Source organism: Alligator sinensis, unplaced genomic scaffold (assembly GCF_000455745.1).
Source record: "Alligator sinensis unplaced genomic scaffold, ASM45574v1 scaffold224_1, whole genome shotgun sequence".
NCBI lineage: Eukaryota > Metazoa > Chordata > Crocodylia > Alligatoridae > Alligator > Alligator sinensis.
Window position 1 is genome coordinate 469,919 of NW_005842899.1, and position 16,518 is coordinate 486,436.

A 16,518-nucleotide genomic window follows, 5' to 3' on the forward strand; every position below is an offset into this window, starting at 1 on the left:
GGGTGAAGACACTTTGAAATAAAGTAATTGGATAACTGGACAGAACATACACCTTTGAGTATCAGTTTTTCACTTATCTACACAGCACTAATTAATGATGGAAGCTTGCACCAGGTGGCACTGTAACACATAGCCTTCCATGTTCTTAATGTGTGAGCAAGTTTTGACGCTTAGAATGAAAGGTTGTGTGGTTGGCTGTTTTGTGTGTGCAAGGTTTGTATGGCAGCAGCTTGGGAAAAGCGGATGTGATATGAGCAATGGGAGAGTGTGTTCTGACCTGCGTTCTTCTGATGAGAGGCAATTCTCAAAGCAGGGCATTGTTGGGCTAAGGTTCCTGAAAAGTGAAACTGCCCTATGCATTGTTTGATCATTGCATTAGTCTAATCTCCCCTACCTGGGACATATGGGGACCACCACTTTTGCTGCAGAGGCAGAATCTGGGGTTGTTGAAACCTAGTCTTGGCCTGTTGATATGGATTGTTTTAAATTGCTATCACCCACAGAGGCAGAGGATGTGCTTGGGGAGATAAGGGTGACCAGTTTTGAAATGGATCCATGTGTGTCCTGGCTTACTAAAAGCCAGCTGAGGGAGACTGAGGCCACTGTTGGCAGGGATTGTCAACACCTCCCTTCAGGAAAGCAGGTTGCTTAGATGATCTAAAATCTGCAATTGTCTGACACCGGCTCAAGAAACCATCACTTGACGCTAACTCCCAATTCACCCCACCCACCCAGTCTTCAACCTTCCCTTTTGGGGCAGTTCATTGAAAGGATGGTTGCCTGACAGCTCCAGGCACATCTGGATGCCACTGGTTTCCTGGACCCTTGTAGGTCTGGCTTTCATCCTGGACACAATGCAGAGACTGCGCTCATGGCTTTGGTCAGCAGTCATCGCCTAGCAATCAACAGAAGAAACTGTGCCCTGCTGATCTTACAGACCTTTCAGGGGCCATGAAATGGTTGATCATGAGGTGCTGATAAAGGATTTATATAACCTGGTAGGTATTTGCAAGACAGCTGTAAACCAATTCCAGTCTTTCCTAGCAGGGAGGTCTCAGGGGGTGGTGATGGACAAGTGCCCATCCTCTCTTTAGCACCCTTTCTATGGGGTCTCGCAGGGCTCCACCTAGTCCCCTCTCTTGTTCAATATGTATATTCAATATGTATATGAGGCTGCTGGGCAAGACTGTACAAAGATTTGGAGTGAGATACCACCAGTATGCTGATGACATCCAGCTCTACCATTCCTTCTCTTCTGACCCTGGTTCCAGTTTCAGTCCTTTCCCAGTGCCTGGCTATAGTTGAGGGCTGGATGGAGGGTAACCAATTGAAACTGAATCCAGATAAGACAGGGGTGACGGTGGTGGGACTGGGAAACCTATCACTGTTGAAGTTCAGCCTTCTCTTGTCACTTGGGTTTGCAGCCTGGGGGTGCTCTTGGATCCTGTGCCACACTTGGATCTTCAGGTGGCATCAATGTCTCAGAGAGCCTTTCACAAACTCCATCTGTCGAGAAGGCTGGGACCCTTTCTTTCAGTTGAATCTGCCCACTCCGGATATGCTTTCATAACCTCAAGGCTAGACTACTGTAATGTTCTCTCTCCAGGGCTGCCTTTGAAAATGAGCAGGAAGCTGCAGCTGGTGCAGAACACAGCAGTCCACCTTCTGATGGGGGTGGGTCACCATGAGCACATAACTCCTGGGTCCTCACTAGCTCCCAGTATCTTTCCAGGTGCAATTCAAGGTTCTGGTTTTGACCTATAAGGTGCTAAAAGGTCTCAGCCCTACATAGGTAATAGACCACCTTCTCCCTTACATCCCATCACAATCCCTATGGTCAGCCAAGAGCTACTTTCTGCAAGTACTGTCTAAATGCCAAGTCCAATTAGTGAAAATGTGTGGGAGGACATTCTCAGCAGGTGCTCCTCAGCTCTGGAACTCTCTCCCTTTAGTGGCCTGCCAGAGCCCAAGCCTGGACATCTTTCAGAAGCAATGTAAGGCCTTCCTATTTGGGCAGGTGTTTAGCAAAGTTAGGCTGAGATATTGGTTGGAGGGGGGGAGTCGCTGTTTTATGTGGATATTCTAGTTTCCTTTAAAGCTGTTTTGTCCCCCTGCTATGCTCCTGTTTTATAAATTATTCCAGGGCCAGATCCTGGGCAGCAGCAGGGGGGTGGAAAAGAGGGGAAGGTACAATGGTGCAGTTGCACCCCCACTTTGATTCCTGCCTTGGAAGGGCAGCAGCATTTCTCTTCAGGCAGTGCTGATGGAGTCAAATGACTTCATGGCTCATTATAATGTACCTGATTCCTGCTAATTTCAGGTGCTAATGACACACTCTGCTTTTTAATGGTCTTGATGTTCCATTATTAAGTTATCTTTTCTTCTGCAGTTCTGGTGTCTGTTAGTCACTCCTGGTAATATCTCTCTTCTGTTTCAAAGCCCTAGAGTCTGCTTTTAATTTTAGCTAAAATCATTAACTCAGGTGTGATAGCATAAACTCAGATGAACATTAACTCAGGTGTGGAAATGACTGACAGATAAGTGTTGAATGCACTGTCAGAATGCTTAAGAAGGCTAGATTTTGTTTTAAGAATCTGAACAAGAGATGCACATTTAACTATAATAACTAAGGACTAATATCTTTTGACTATTTTTGCCTAGTTTGTTGTGTTTTTTAAATTGAATATATATTCTAGCAATTTAGTGCACATTCCAATAAAGTTATATTCACTTTTGCTTTGATCCTAAACTAATATAAGCCTAGGCCTCTAGTATATCAGTAAAGCTTCTAGTTTCTTTTTACCTGGAGAAAAATGCATGTTGTGTTATAAGTGTTGTTTCACCTCACCATCTGCACCCCCATTTTCAAACTGCTACATCTGCCCATGAGTTATTCTGTCCTCTTATTGGTTCTGGACTACCATGGCTTCCACATCATTCTTACACTATCATAACATAGAAGGCAACAAAATCTGCTACTTACAATGGAAAATCCGCAGCTTAAAGAAAAAAAAGTCAGACAACACCGCAGCATCTTAAACCTGTGCAAGAACATCCCAAGGGGACTCATCATCTGCAGTCCTCTAGCTAACACACACAACTCCATATACACAACATAACTATGCAGGAGAACTTCAGAGAAACTGAGAAACCATCTTCTTCACCTAACCTACTCCAAAAGAGATCAACTGAAACACAATATACTGACTTATGCTACGAAACTAAGAGACATTAACCTGGAGACGTACCTGACTATTTTGCAGCAGACTCAAATTATTACCAGAAATACCTGATGACAGCCATCCAACATAAGATGAAAAAGTGGAATCGGCTATCCCAACAGAGCCAGCTCACAAGCAACACAGGAGGGAATCAAAACAGCAATACTCAAAACACAAACATCATCAACCTATCATAACACACGCTATTCCAATCTGAAATATTTGTACTCTCCAAAGGCTTAAACTTCTGCCCAGAGAAAAAACCTAACAAGATACTAATATGTGAAGAATTAAAACAATTCTTTTGCAGACATCACCTGAAAGAATACTTCCAGAACCAGGACACCACCACCTCCTAACAACCCGCAGGGGGCGGCCACCAAGGAGGAGTATACCTGCTTGGCTTGTGCTTGCAGGGAAGTAGTGAGGAAGGCCAAAGCAGATACTGAATTTAAGTTGGCAACAAAGATTAAGAGTAATAAGAAGTCCTTCTTTAAGTAAATAGGGAGCAAGAAGAAGACACAGGGTAACATACGGCCTCTACAGAATGGTCTAGGGTAACTTGTAACAGACAGGATGGATAAAGCGGAGCTTTTAAATTACTTCTTTGCATCTGTGTTCCTGGACATGGATACAAACACACATCCCAATAAAACTTTAGTCTGGCTTGAGAGAAATACCAATCCACCTATGGTTAGTGCTGACCTAGTGAAGGGGCACTTGGAGGGGTTGGACATATTTAAGTCGGCGGGCCCCAGTAATCTTCACCCAAGGATACTAAAGGAATTGGCCAGTGTCATAGCAAAACCACTGGTGCAACTGTTTGAGCACTCGTGGCGCTCAGGACAGGTCCAAGAAGAATGGAAAAAGGCCAATGTGGTCCCTATTTTCAAGAAGGGGAGGAAGGTAATTATAGGCTGGTTAGCTTTACCTCTATTCTTGGCAAGACCTTAGAAAAAATCATAAAGGATTACCGGGGGGGAGGGGAGCAGGTAATACAATGTTAAGGAGGAACCAGCATGGGTTTATAGCAAACAGATCCTGCCTGACTAACCTGGTCTCTTTTTATGACCAGGTCACAAAGTGCTTAGATGCAGGTGGAGATAGATGTTATTTACTTGGACTTTAAAGAGGCTTTTGACACAGTGTCACACCAATTCTTACAAGCAAACTGAGTAGCTGTGATGTGGATTTTTTTATAGTAAGGTGGGTGAAAAACTGGCTTATGGGATGCACCCAGAGAGTGGTGGTGGATGGGGCGGTTCCTCCCTGGAGAGATGTGGGCAGTGGTGTCCCCCAGGGCTCTGTCCTTGGACCAGTGCTGTTCAAAATCGTCATCAGTGATTTGGATGAGGGGGTTGAAAACACTGTCCAAATTCGTAGGCGACACCAAACTATGGGGTACAGTTAACACACTGGAGGGCAGGGAGTGAACCCAGGTGGATTTGGATAGACTGGGGAAGTGGGCGGATCAGAATAGGATGCAATTTAACAAGGATAAGTGCAAGGTGCTGCACCTGGCGAGAAAGAATCTCCAATACAACTATAGACTGGGAAGTACCATTCTGAGTACCACAGCAGTGGAAAGGGATCTCGGAGTCTTAGTTGATGCAAAAATGAACATAAGTCACCAATGTGACGAGGTAATAAGCAAGGCTAACCGCACTCGTTCTTGCATTAGTAGGTGCATCACGAGCAGGTCTAGGGAGGTGATATTTCCCCTCTATGAGGCATTGGTCAGGCTGCAGTTAGAGTACTGCATCCAGTTTTGGGTGCCCACTTCAAGAGGGATGTGGATAATCTTGAGAGGGTTCAGAGAAGCGCTACTCATATGGTTGAGGGTCTGCAGGTAAGATCCTATGAAGACAGACTGAAGGACCTGAATCTCTTCAGCCTCTGCGAGAAGGCTGAGGGGTGATTTCATGGCTGTCTACAAACTCATCGGGGGGGTCAGCAGGGAATAGGGGATACTCTGTTTACCAGGGTGCCCCTCCGGGTTACTAGAAATAATGGCCACAAACTAAAGGAGATAAAACCCAGCTCTATTTCTCTTTCTCACCTGACCTGTGCCCCATAGTTTCAATCCCTTTCCAGTACCTGGCTGCAATTGGGGACTAGATGCAGCTGAACTAACTGAAGCTGAATCCAGACTAGACAGAAGTGACAGTGTGTGGCAGACCTCATGACTGGGGTGTGTATCTGTGTTGGGGGGCGGGGATTGGGGCACCCATCATTGATGGCATTCAGTCTCCCCTTGTCACATGTTTACAGTCTTTGGGTGCTCCTGGATCTACTGCTGCACCTGGATCTTCAGACTGCAAAGGTGGCTAGAGGCATCTTTCACAGCTTCATTTTGTGAGAAGGCTGTGGCATTTTCAGATCCAGATCTAGCCACCACTGTACACTGTCCCTACCTCCTGACTAGACTACTGCAACGTGCTCTTTGTGAGGAGGCCCTTGATGAGCGTGGAAGTGGCAGCTGATGCAGAAAACAGAAGCCCACCTTCTGGTGGGGTTCAGTTGCCAGGAATGCATGATTTCAGTTTTCTAGAGTCTGCGTTGGCTTTCAATAGCTTTTTTGGAGCAATTCAAGGTGCTCATTTTGATCTACGAAGACCTACAGAATCACAGAATCATAGAAAATTAGTGTTGGAAACGACCTGAGGAGGTCATTAGACTGTGCTGCCAGGTGCAGTAGTCTAGGAGCTCACCTTGCATGTGAAGACAGGTGAAAAAGGAATCAAGTACTTCAGCATTTTCTGCATCCTGTCACTAGGTTGCCTCCCCATTCAGTAAGGGACCCACACTTTCCCTGATCTTCCTCTTGTTGCTAACATACTTGTAGAAACCCTTCTTGTTACCCTTCATATCCCTTGCTAGCTGTGACTCCAACTTTGCTTTTGCCTTCCTGATTTCATCCCTGCATGCTTGAGCAATACTCTTATACTCCTCCCTAGTTGTCTGTCCAGATGCCTGTGGCATGCACAGTAGGGGGCACTACACACAAAGCCACCTGCCTCACTGTGCCAGGCCCAAAACCACACTTCGGGAGTCTCCCTTAAGGAGTCTACAGCTGGCTACCCTGTTTCCTGGGGAACACCTGCAAGCCTGGGGTAACACTGCCACCACCCGAGCGCTGGTCTCTGGTAGGGCTCTGTGTGGCCTGGGGTACACAGACCCTGTGAACCTTGTGGGTGCTTTGCCCACAGTAATATTTCTGGGTGCTTCTTTCAGCCCGAAGTATCTGAAGATAGCATCAGGTAGAACTGAGGGAAAATTAAAAAAAGACAAACTTTGCTGGCCAAGCAAAGGGGCAGAAAGCCTCCTCTCTCCACCACCACAGTGTAACACAGCAAGTCATGCTGTGACCCAACACCTTTATTGATCAGAGGGAGGAAAGGGGAGTAATACGAGGAAGTCAGAATACACGTTGAGCAAACATAAGCACGTGAGTTTTATACAGTCTTGGACTCAGTGATTCTTTTAAGACATGACTGGCCTACAGATAATTCCTAACTCCTGGCTAGTTTTCAGGGTTTTTTTTGACTTACAGTAATTCTCTAGGCCAAAGCCCCCAGGGTCTGGAACAGCCTGCCACCGGAGGTGGTTCAAGCGCCTTCATTGAACACCTTCAAGATGAAACTGGATGCTTATCTTGCTGGGATCCTATGACCCCAGCTGACTTCCTGCCCTTTGGGCGGGGGGCTGGACTCGATGATCTTCCGAGGTCCCTTCCAGCCCTGATGTCTATGAAATCTATGAAAGCCTGGGGTCTTTGCTTGACGTTTTCAAAATTCCCACCGGAGGAAGGGGACCCTACCACCTCCCCCTAACTATTTATCTGCCCAGGTCACCTGATTGACCGCCTTGTACCAAGAAGAAAACCAGGAGACAGAGGGGTCACCTGGGTTGGCCCAAGTGAGGAGCAGAGAGGGGGAGGGGATTTCTTCACACTGCCCATTTATAAGCTTCCTTTCTGTGGTTTAGCTCACTGAAAAGTTTCCTACTAAGCCAACATGATTATCTTCCATACTTGCTGGTCTTCCTGCACAATGGGATGGTTCATTCCTGCACCCTCAGTAAGGTTTCTTCAAAATTCAACTGTTTTTCCTGGCCTCCTTCTCCTCAGATGGGCCTCCCGGTGGATCCTACCCATGAGTTCCCATGGTAAGTTGAAGTCTGCTTTTCTGAAGTCCGGGGTCCTTACTCTGCTGCTCTCCTTCCTTCCTTTCCTCAGGGTCCTGAACTCAATCATCTTGTGGTCACTACTGCCCAACTTATCATCCACTACTATATTCCCCACCAATTCTTCCCTGTTTGTGAGCAGCAAGTCAAGAAGAGCATGGCCCCTGATTGGCCTCTCCAACACTTGCACCAGGAAATTGTTCCCAACACTATCTAAAAACTTCCTGGATTGCCTGTGCCCTGCTGTATTACCCAGGTTGACTGAAGTCCCCCATGAGAACCAGTGCCTGTGATTTGGGAAACTTGCATTAGCTGTTTGAAGAAAGCCTAATTCACCACTTCCTCCTGGTCTGGTGTTCTATAGCAGACATCTACCACAACATCAACCTTTCTGCTCTCCCCTCTGACCCTAACCCAGATACTTTCAACAAGCTTTTCTCCAGTTTCATACTGGAGCTCTGAGCAATCATACTGCTCTTTTACATAAAGTGCAACTCCTTCTCTTCTCCCCTGCCTGACCTTCCTGAACAGTTTATACCCATCCATGACAGTGCTTCAGTCATGCAAGTTATCACAACCAAATTTCTGTTATTCCAATCAGATCATAGTTTCGGGACTGTGCAAGGACTTCCAATTCCTCCTGCTTATTTCCCAGGCTCTGTACATTCATGTACAGACACCTGAGATAACTACCCAATTGCCCTACATTCTCAGAAAGAATGAGAATGCCTCCCTTGTTGCCCACTCCTTCTTGTGCTTCCTACAGGTCACTTCCACACTTCAGAGCTTTGGTCTCCAACCCTACTGAATCTAGTTTAAAGCCCTCTTTACTAGGTTAGCTAGCATGTCTGCAAAGATGCTCTTCCCTCTCTTCATCAGGTGGATCCCATCTCCTCCTAGCAATCTTTCTTCTTGGAACAACATTTCATGGTCAAAGAAGCCAAACCCCTGCGGGTGACATCATCCATGCAGCCATGCATTGATCTGCAGGATGCATCTGCTCCTGCTTGGGCCCTTCCCCTTGAGCAGAAGGATCAAAGAGAACACCACCTGAACCTGAGCCCCCAACCCCTTCATCCTTGCACCTAGAGCTCTACAGTGACTTCTGATGTGCTCAGGATTTCCCCTGGCAGTATTATTGGTGCCCATATGAATAAGCATAAGGGGTACTAGTCAAAGGGCCAGGTGAGTCTCAGTAATCCTTTGATGACATCTCAGATCCAGGCTCCGGGCAAACAGGTGACCTTGTGAGACAACAGGTCAGGCTGGCAGATGGATGCCTCCATCCCCTGCAGAAAGGAATCTCCAACTACCACCACCTATTGCTTCTTCCTGGTGGCAGTGGTCTCTGTCCTTCCAACCTTGGGAAGGCCTGGCCTGTCCTCCTCCATCAATGAAACATGCTTCTCCTCCTCTGTTGCGAGGGTTCCATTTCTGTTCTGCAGGCTAACTGCTGTAGGTGGAGATGAAGATTTCTGCTTGCTGCCAGAAGTCACAAGCTTTCAGTTTTCACTTTCCTGGGAGTCCATGTCCTCTCCCTTTTCTAGCACTGCCTCTGGCAATATTTTCTCTACAATCCTACAGGTCTTCATCAGCATTAAATCAATGACATCCTCATGGAGGAGGATGGTTCAGAGCCTTGCCACCTCCTCCTGTAGCTCTGTTGCCTGCTCTCTGAGGGACACCATGAGGAGGCACTGCTCACATTGCAGGCACTTCTCCACTTGGCCATCACTGGAAGGAACCCACAAGCCACAGTCTCCACAGTGCCAAACCAGGACTTGGGTGGAAACCTCAACAGTGAGCATTCATGCCTGGACAGACACCTCACAGGTGCAAGCAGAGAAGGAGCTGGCAGTGACTCTTGCATTGCAACATCCTCCACCCATTTCTCTGGGTCTTTTAATCTGCCATCTCTCTCTTGCTGCCTCTCTTCAAAGCAGATCTTCCCTAGCAAATCTGTCTGTAACTGGCCTGTTTACTGCTCCTTGGTCCCAAAAGGTTCCCTTTTCCCTGCATCCTCTCACCAAGCTTACAGTAAAGAAAGGAGAGAGAGAGTGTTTCTAAGCAAACTCCCTAGCCAGCTTACTGGCACTCAGGACTCTAGTTAAGCAAGGTATAAGTACTGATCTAACTCCTAAGTTTTAGCCACTAAATATATGTAGGTTTAGTGTAAGTAGGTCCTTGACTTATGTAGGTCATGGTAACTAGATGCGACTCCCCTTTAAAATCAGTCTTTTCTTCACTCTACCATTCCTGATTGCTGGCCCCTCAGAGGCTTTGCTACTTTGTGACCTGGTGACTGCTACATACCCAAGAAACTTATGTCATTATGATCCCTAAGGCTGGCTGAGAGCATCCTCCTGAAAGCATCATGAAGGTGCCAAGTTCACTTGGTAAAAAACCATGGGAGACTGTTCTCAGTAGTTGCTCCTCAGGCCTGGAACTCCCTCCTCCTCCTGCCAAAGCCCAAGCCTGGACATCTTCTGGAAGTGCTGCAAGAACTTTTTATTTGCGCAAGTGTTCGGCAAGCAAGATAAGTTGGGGAACAGTTTGGGGAGTTTTTATTACATAAATATATATCTTATTTAATATTGTATCTGCTTTTATAAGTTGTTTTGCTATTTTTTCTGCAAGTTTCCCTGAACCTTTATGGGGAAGAAAAGCTTGTAAATCAAATAAATACATAAATAAAACAATATAATAAAAATGCTGGCCAGTGATCCTCTTCCCCTCATTGCAAAGTGATTGTATCTCTAGTTCTTCGGTCTAACCTTTTGCTGTCTATTATGCTACATGGGTCAGTCATAGGCAGAGTAGAAGGTGGAAAGCAAAGATTATTTTTTGTCCTCGCCCCTCCACTGTTCCTACCTGCTGAATGAATGGATGCTAATACAATATTAGGCAAGTTTGGCAGTTTCAAAGGTGTAATTTATGTTTTTCAGGTGATTATCCCTAGGAAGTGTGCAAGAGAGTTTTATTGATTTGTAAATAGGAGGGTAAATACACTCACATAATAATCCAAATCAAGAATCAAGTTATTAATTTACCTAATTGGCTGTTCAGGTCAAATCAAAATCAAAGCACGGCATATCATGCACAGTTCTTTGGGTGTGCTAAAATTAGTGTGTTAACAGTTTTCAGTGCCTTCGGTTTTTGCTTTTTTTCCTTAAATTTAAACAAATAACGTCAGGGAAGTACATGCTTGTGTGTACTGGCTTTACATTTTTACAAATATTCCAATAAAAATAATTTATTTCCATATAAACCTTTGAATTTGTTTGAATATAACATTTAAACTACATTAAGTGTGCTGTATTTAATTTTTTTCCTAATCAAATATTTCAGACCAAATAATTGTGGCTATTGGGATATAAAACTTCCATAGGGGTACTTTTTTAGTTTTGTTTACTAAATATAAGTCAAATAAACACACTAAGTCAGATCACGCTCTATTTAGGGCATTGGAAAATGTTCCGGAAAATTTTCCAATTCAAAATTTTTGGAAAACCCACATCTTTGCATCACACACAGCTCAGTTTACCTGCTTGATTATATCACAGCAGGGTGCAAGCAATTACATCAAAGTAGGCTGTTGAGGACAGAGGGAGACAAAGTGGAAAGCAAACAATGCCAAAGATAAGGTACTGCCATGGAGAATACTACTACTAGTGGCCTTTAACAAAAACTGAGGATATCTAAGCTTCAGCTGGCTAAGCAAGATTATCCTTCCCAAGCTGGAATCTAGGATCAAAAAGGATACTAAAATCTTAAAGGCCTTGGCCTCAGGAGGAAGGCAGATTAGTATGTGGCAGCATCAGCAGCTGGAAAGGGATCTGTAACAGAGAGGATCTCTCCTAGCCCCAGGGGTATGGAGCTCTGAGCTTATTCCAATTTACCCAAGATTAGCAAAGGGGGAATACAATGCCTTTAAGAAGCAGATGGGATCTCTCACATTGTTTTGTACCTTCCCTGAGGCAAGTTGCTGTGGCCTCCCCTCTAACCTTGAGTGACGTAGGTCATGGTAACTAGATATGACTTCTCCCTTTGAAATCAGTCCTTCCTTCTCTCCACCACTCCTGCTTTCTGGCCCCTCTCTCAGAGGCCCTCCTTGAATGTTTCATCCCTTCTACTTTGCTACTTTGTGACCTGGTGATTGCTGAGCTACCAAATTCCAATTCTGGCTAGTTAAATGCTGCTGCTTTAAATTTGCTTTGAAGTATCAGCTGGATGCAATAATAGGACTTGATTTTCCTCCCAGACCAATTTTATAATAGCCTAACTGTCAATTTAATTAGCTATCCCTGATTTACACCAGTGTAGGCAAGAGGAGAATTAGATTCTTCTTCTCTTCTTGTCCTGACATTGGCTAATCTGTACTACTACTGAGTACAAGCATTTTTTTAAATAAAGAGGCTGTTTCATATCAGTGGTGAAAGAAGTAAAATCGATTTGTTTCAACTTATTATTTCTTATTACTATCACATGAGCCCCTAAAAGCACCAGTTTAGATTAAAGCCCACTTTTGGTAGATGTATAACCATCTATTGAAAAAGGCAGCTCTTGCCTTAATGCATTTATAATATATTCAGACAAAGGAAAAAAATGGTCCAGATACACAAAGCTACTGAAGCACCTAACTCTTGTTCAGCTCTCTACCTTCCCATTGACTTCAACAATAATTTTCCCTTTCAATCACTCCATATCAGACCAGACTTCAGTGGGAAGTTAGGCACCTCAATGGTATGGCAGTTCTGGACTGAAGCAATTTGCCTCAAGCAACAGAGCAAGTCAGTGAAAGCACTACAAAAAGAACCCTGATGTCCCAAGTCCCACATACTGCTACCTAAGACCAACTGCCCTATCCATTTGACTTCCTTTCTTCCTGTTTTTTGTTAAAATGATCACATGCTAGCTTCCCCTGACGACTGGATTATTTATGCCTCCACCAACCTCTTCTATTTTCACTCAGCTTCTGTTTCTTACTTCCACTGCTACTACTCGTATTTCAATAATGGCCTTTTAAGGAGAGAAGGGGAGATAAGAAAATCACAGAGCTGCACTTTCCAAGTAGTTCTGACTGTGGCTCAATTTCTCTCCTTCAAGACAAACCTCTCCCTGGGGTTTTCCAAGGCCTTGTGCCAAAGCATGCCAAAAGCGGTTTGCTTCTCCTTCTCAAGCAGTAAAAATGAAGGGGAAAAAGTTAAAGCTGTAATCACAGATCATCAACTGATGCACTCCAGATGGCTTTGCAAAGGGATGTGGGGTCAGCTCCTCAGCTGGTATGAGTTGGCACAGCTCCAATGACGTCAATGGAGTTTCACGCAGATTTGCACAGTGGAGGCCTATGGAAATTCAGTGGTCAGCACTCTAAAAACAATATCATCCTTGAAAAGGGAGAAGGGCTAAGTTTGGATGCCTTCTGTGTTGTTACTTAACCCTTGCAAAAATCATCTGATGCTATTGTCCTTCCCCTGGGTTCAGAATCACAGTTAGTGCACACCAGATCCTGGGCCCCTCTCCAATCCCCACTGGGTTGCTTCTGAAACACTCAAAGGAGCCTAAGACACTTAGCTGCCTAACTGAATTTCAAAAGGTGTCGGGTTGACAGGCAATGTTGCACTGGGGTTGGGTGTGGGAACACCCAGCAGAGGCTACTCAGGATGCCTTTGCTTTCCCTCCCTGTGAATGCCCTTCATATGTGTGCATGGAGAGCGGGGTCCTCAGAGTCCCTGGAGTGTGCCAGTCCCTGGAGCTGCATGTAGTGGCAGCACCATAGTATGCAGCTCCATGCACTCCCACTGTAGTCTCCAGCCACAGGTGGTGGTAGCATGCAGGGCCAGCCCCACTGATCTCTGAGTGATGAAGCCAGCAGTGCAGGTCATGGGGTTTGGCCAGGACAGCTGAGAAAGGGGTGGAGTTGGCTGAGCTCCATAGCATGGTGCTCCCCACTGTTTTCCATATCCTGTGTGTAGCAGTGAGTGGGGCCAGGCTGCTGGCTCCATTGTGTGCAGCTCTCTCTAGAGGCACATGGCTTGGGTGGACTGCATGCAAGCTCTGTGCTCCTGCTACCCCACCCTGGCTCCCCATTGATCCCAGGGCACTGGCACGGGCCCCGCACTCCTGCCCACCACCGCCACCCTTCCCCTGCTGCTTCCCTACTTTCCCTCCTGTGTACCAGCTGGCCACTGCTGCCGCCGCTTCGCAGTCACAGCTGCCACTCCTGTCTGCCTGATACCGCTGCTCCCCCCGCCCCCTCCTGGCCAGGCTGGCTCTTTGCCGCGCCATACGGTCCTGGTCTGCATGGCAGGACACAGTTCCTGGCTGCATGGCTAGGATCACACAGCGTGGGATGGAGCCAACCTGGCTCAGTTGCAGGATCCTGCCACTGCTGGGTCCTGCTGCCAACTCCTGCTGCTGGTGCCACATCAGCTTTAACAGGCAGCCACCAGCAGTTAATAATTTTTTAAATTTTAGAGGGGCCCTGCTGGCCGGATAGAATGGCCTGGTGGGCCAGATCCAGCTCACAGGCCATATTTTGTCCACCCCTGCTCTTAGTGGTGGCTCCAACTGCATGCATAAACAACACAGATGTGCTGAAGACAGTCTAGATTCTCCCGAGCAAGCCCTCCTGCTCTCTACCCTTGTACTTTCCAATTACTGGCTTAATGCAGAACTGTATTTCACCCCTCAATAACTGCTAGTATGGTTACATCACCTTGTTCATGGTGATGCTGAAAGACTAGAGACGCTTAGAGTTAACACTGGAAAAGAATCTTACAGCTCTTGGCATCCCTGAAGTCAAGGAAACGTGACTGTCTGGAGCTCTTTTAGATCTAAAAGGACTAGAGCTTTGGTTAGTGTTCAGATTTCACAAGAGCCTTCTTCGTTTTCAAGGGCAAAGCATTTCTTTGCTTCAAGAGAGAGCTCTCCTGCTTCTCCCAGAACAGCCCCATTAACATGGGAAACTTTAGGAAGAAACCAATGCATACTGAAATCAGTGAGAAGAGCTGAGCATTTGATGTATAACTGATTAAAGATAGTTTGTTCCCCCATATTCCACCTCCCTTGATGTGGCGTTGGGGGTAGAGGAGCTCCTCTGTGGCCAAGGAGCATGGGGATGAACTTTGCAGGAGAACTTATCAGGCTTAATTGTATTTTGACTGATAAATATGTAGAGTGAACTTGGCCTTAGCATTTGCTCCAGGAACCAAACCTTCAGATGCCTAAAAACAGAGATCTCCCAATAACAGTGGAACAGAATTTTTATGGGCGTTTACTGCAGACTCATCTGTGCTCCTATTGAAGTCAATGGTAAGAAAGATAGCAATGGCAGAACTCTCAACCAGCTACAAAGATGCTGAGTTCAGCCAGGAGCAAATGCGTTTGAAAATGTCACCATCTCCACCTTTAACGTTGGGTCAGTCATCGAATGCAGGAAGGTTTCTAATAAAATTTGGGGCTGGACCTGATGATCTGTAAGGTCCCTTCTAGCCCCTAACTATGAAACAGTAATTTAATGTACAAATTCCATTAGATTCTCTGGGTATCAAAAGACTGGTAAAACATTGCAAACATAGCAATGAATGCATCAAAACAAGGGAATTTCAAGCAGAAAGAGAAGCAATAGAGGGTGCTGTAGGAGGTTATGCTCTTTATGTTTGCCATTTGTGCTTGTATATATTTTAAGAGGTCAATAATAAGAGGATATTTGTGAGCTGGAACACTTTTGAGAGCATGGAACTAACTCTACCTTTTAGGGTTTTGTTGTCCAATATTTTCTGCATGGTATAAGCACAGATGATGTATTTATCAATTTATTTGAATGTGTAACTTATTTTATAACCAGCCTGTATGTATTAAAGAGGATGTTGCTAGACTGGTCTCTGTGGCTACAGAGACAGGACAAGAAATAATTATCTTAAATTGCAACACGGGAAATTTAAGTTAGATATTAGGAATAATTTTCCAGGTGGTTAAGATCATCCGGAAAAACAGACTGCCTAAAGAAAGTATGGATGCTCCATCCATAGAAGCTTGTAAGAGCAGGTTAAACAAACACTCGTATGAAACAGTTTAGGCAGGAACAAACCAGCTTTAAGCAGGGGGTTGGACTAAATGTCTTCCTGAACTCCCCTTTGTCATAACCCAAAGGTATGATTTTGTGTGTGCTTCGGCACTAGAATTATCCCCGCCAAATTACAGCTTCATTGCACGGTAGAGTTTTCTGCTGCAGAGGAGAACCCCGGTGCAAGGAAGAGTTTCCCGCCAATTTGTAGCTTCCTTTGCAGGGTGCATTGCTCAAGTTGCAAGAGAAATGCACGGTGCAAAGGAGTTCCCACCACCCGCATGTAAATTTGTGTCCCACTATTGGCTAGTTCTAAATTATTCCCACGTGGCGGCTAACGATTGGCCTGCTAGCCGTATAAGAGGCTTGAGCGGTTTCCACCCAAGCGGAAGAGGATTCCACATCCATCTCGTGGAGACTCTGGATACGCGGCAGGGTAATAGAGACCCTGTGTGAGATTCAGAGGAGTTTGGCGACCTGATCCATCGTCCACCTCTTCCCGTCTTCGAGCGATAATTTAATAAGACGTATCTACAAAGTTCCTATTTTGGTGGCGCGCTTGTCCAGAGCATCCGGAGTGCCCAGGCTGCTGGCCACAGCCCGCGCAGAGCACGAAAAAGGGCCTGGCTCGCGCCCGGCCCGCACACCCTTCACCTTACAATTCTATGATTCAGGTCTGCCAGGTAAGCAGCACATTAGCTGATATATAGTGCATCTGCTAGTAATGCCTATTGCAACCATTTGTACTAGGCCTAAATGGGTTCTCCGAGATATACACATAGGAAGGACCCACAGATTTTCCCTTTCCATGTCTAAAAAGGATTCAGCAATTTCTGTAGCCACATCCCTTTTACAGGCTGATTAGTAGGCCTGTGCAAAGCAGCTAGTATTCACTTTGGATTCAGATGATTAGCGGGACAGTGATTCGATTCGGTGATTCAAATCACTGTCCTGAATCAATTCAGCCATATCTGATTTGTAGATTTGGCCGCTGCCAAATTGGCCGAATCTCCGAATCAAATAGGCCCCATCCCCCGCCCACTC

At 45.7% G+C, this 16,518-nt stretch overlaps 1 protein-coding gene across 6 annotated transcripts in view; it reads right to left on the bottom strand.

Annotated features, from left to right (window-relative positions):
- The window catches only part of TSPAN11 (tetraspanin 11), a 281,179-nt gene that overhangs the window by 179,983 nt on the left and 84,678 nt on the right, over positions 1 to 16,518 (bottom strand). The gene's annotated exons all lie outside the window — the stretch shown is intronic.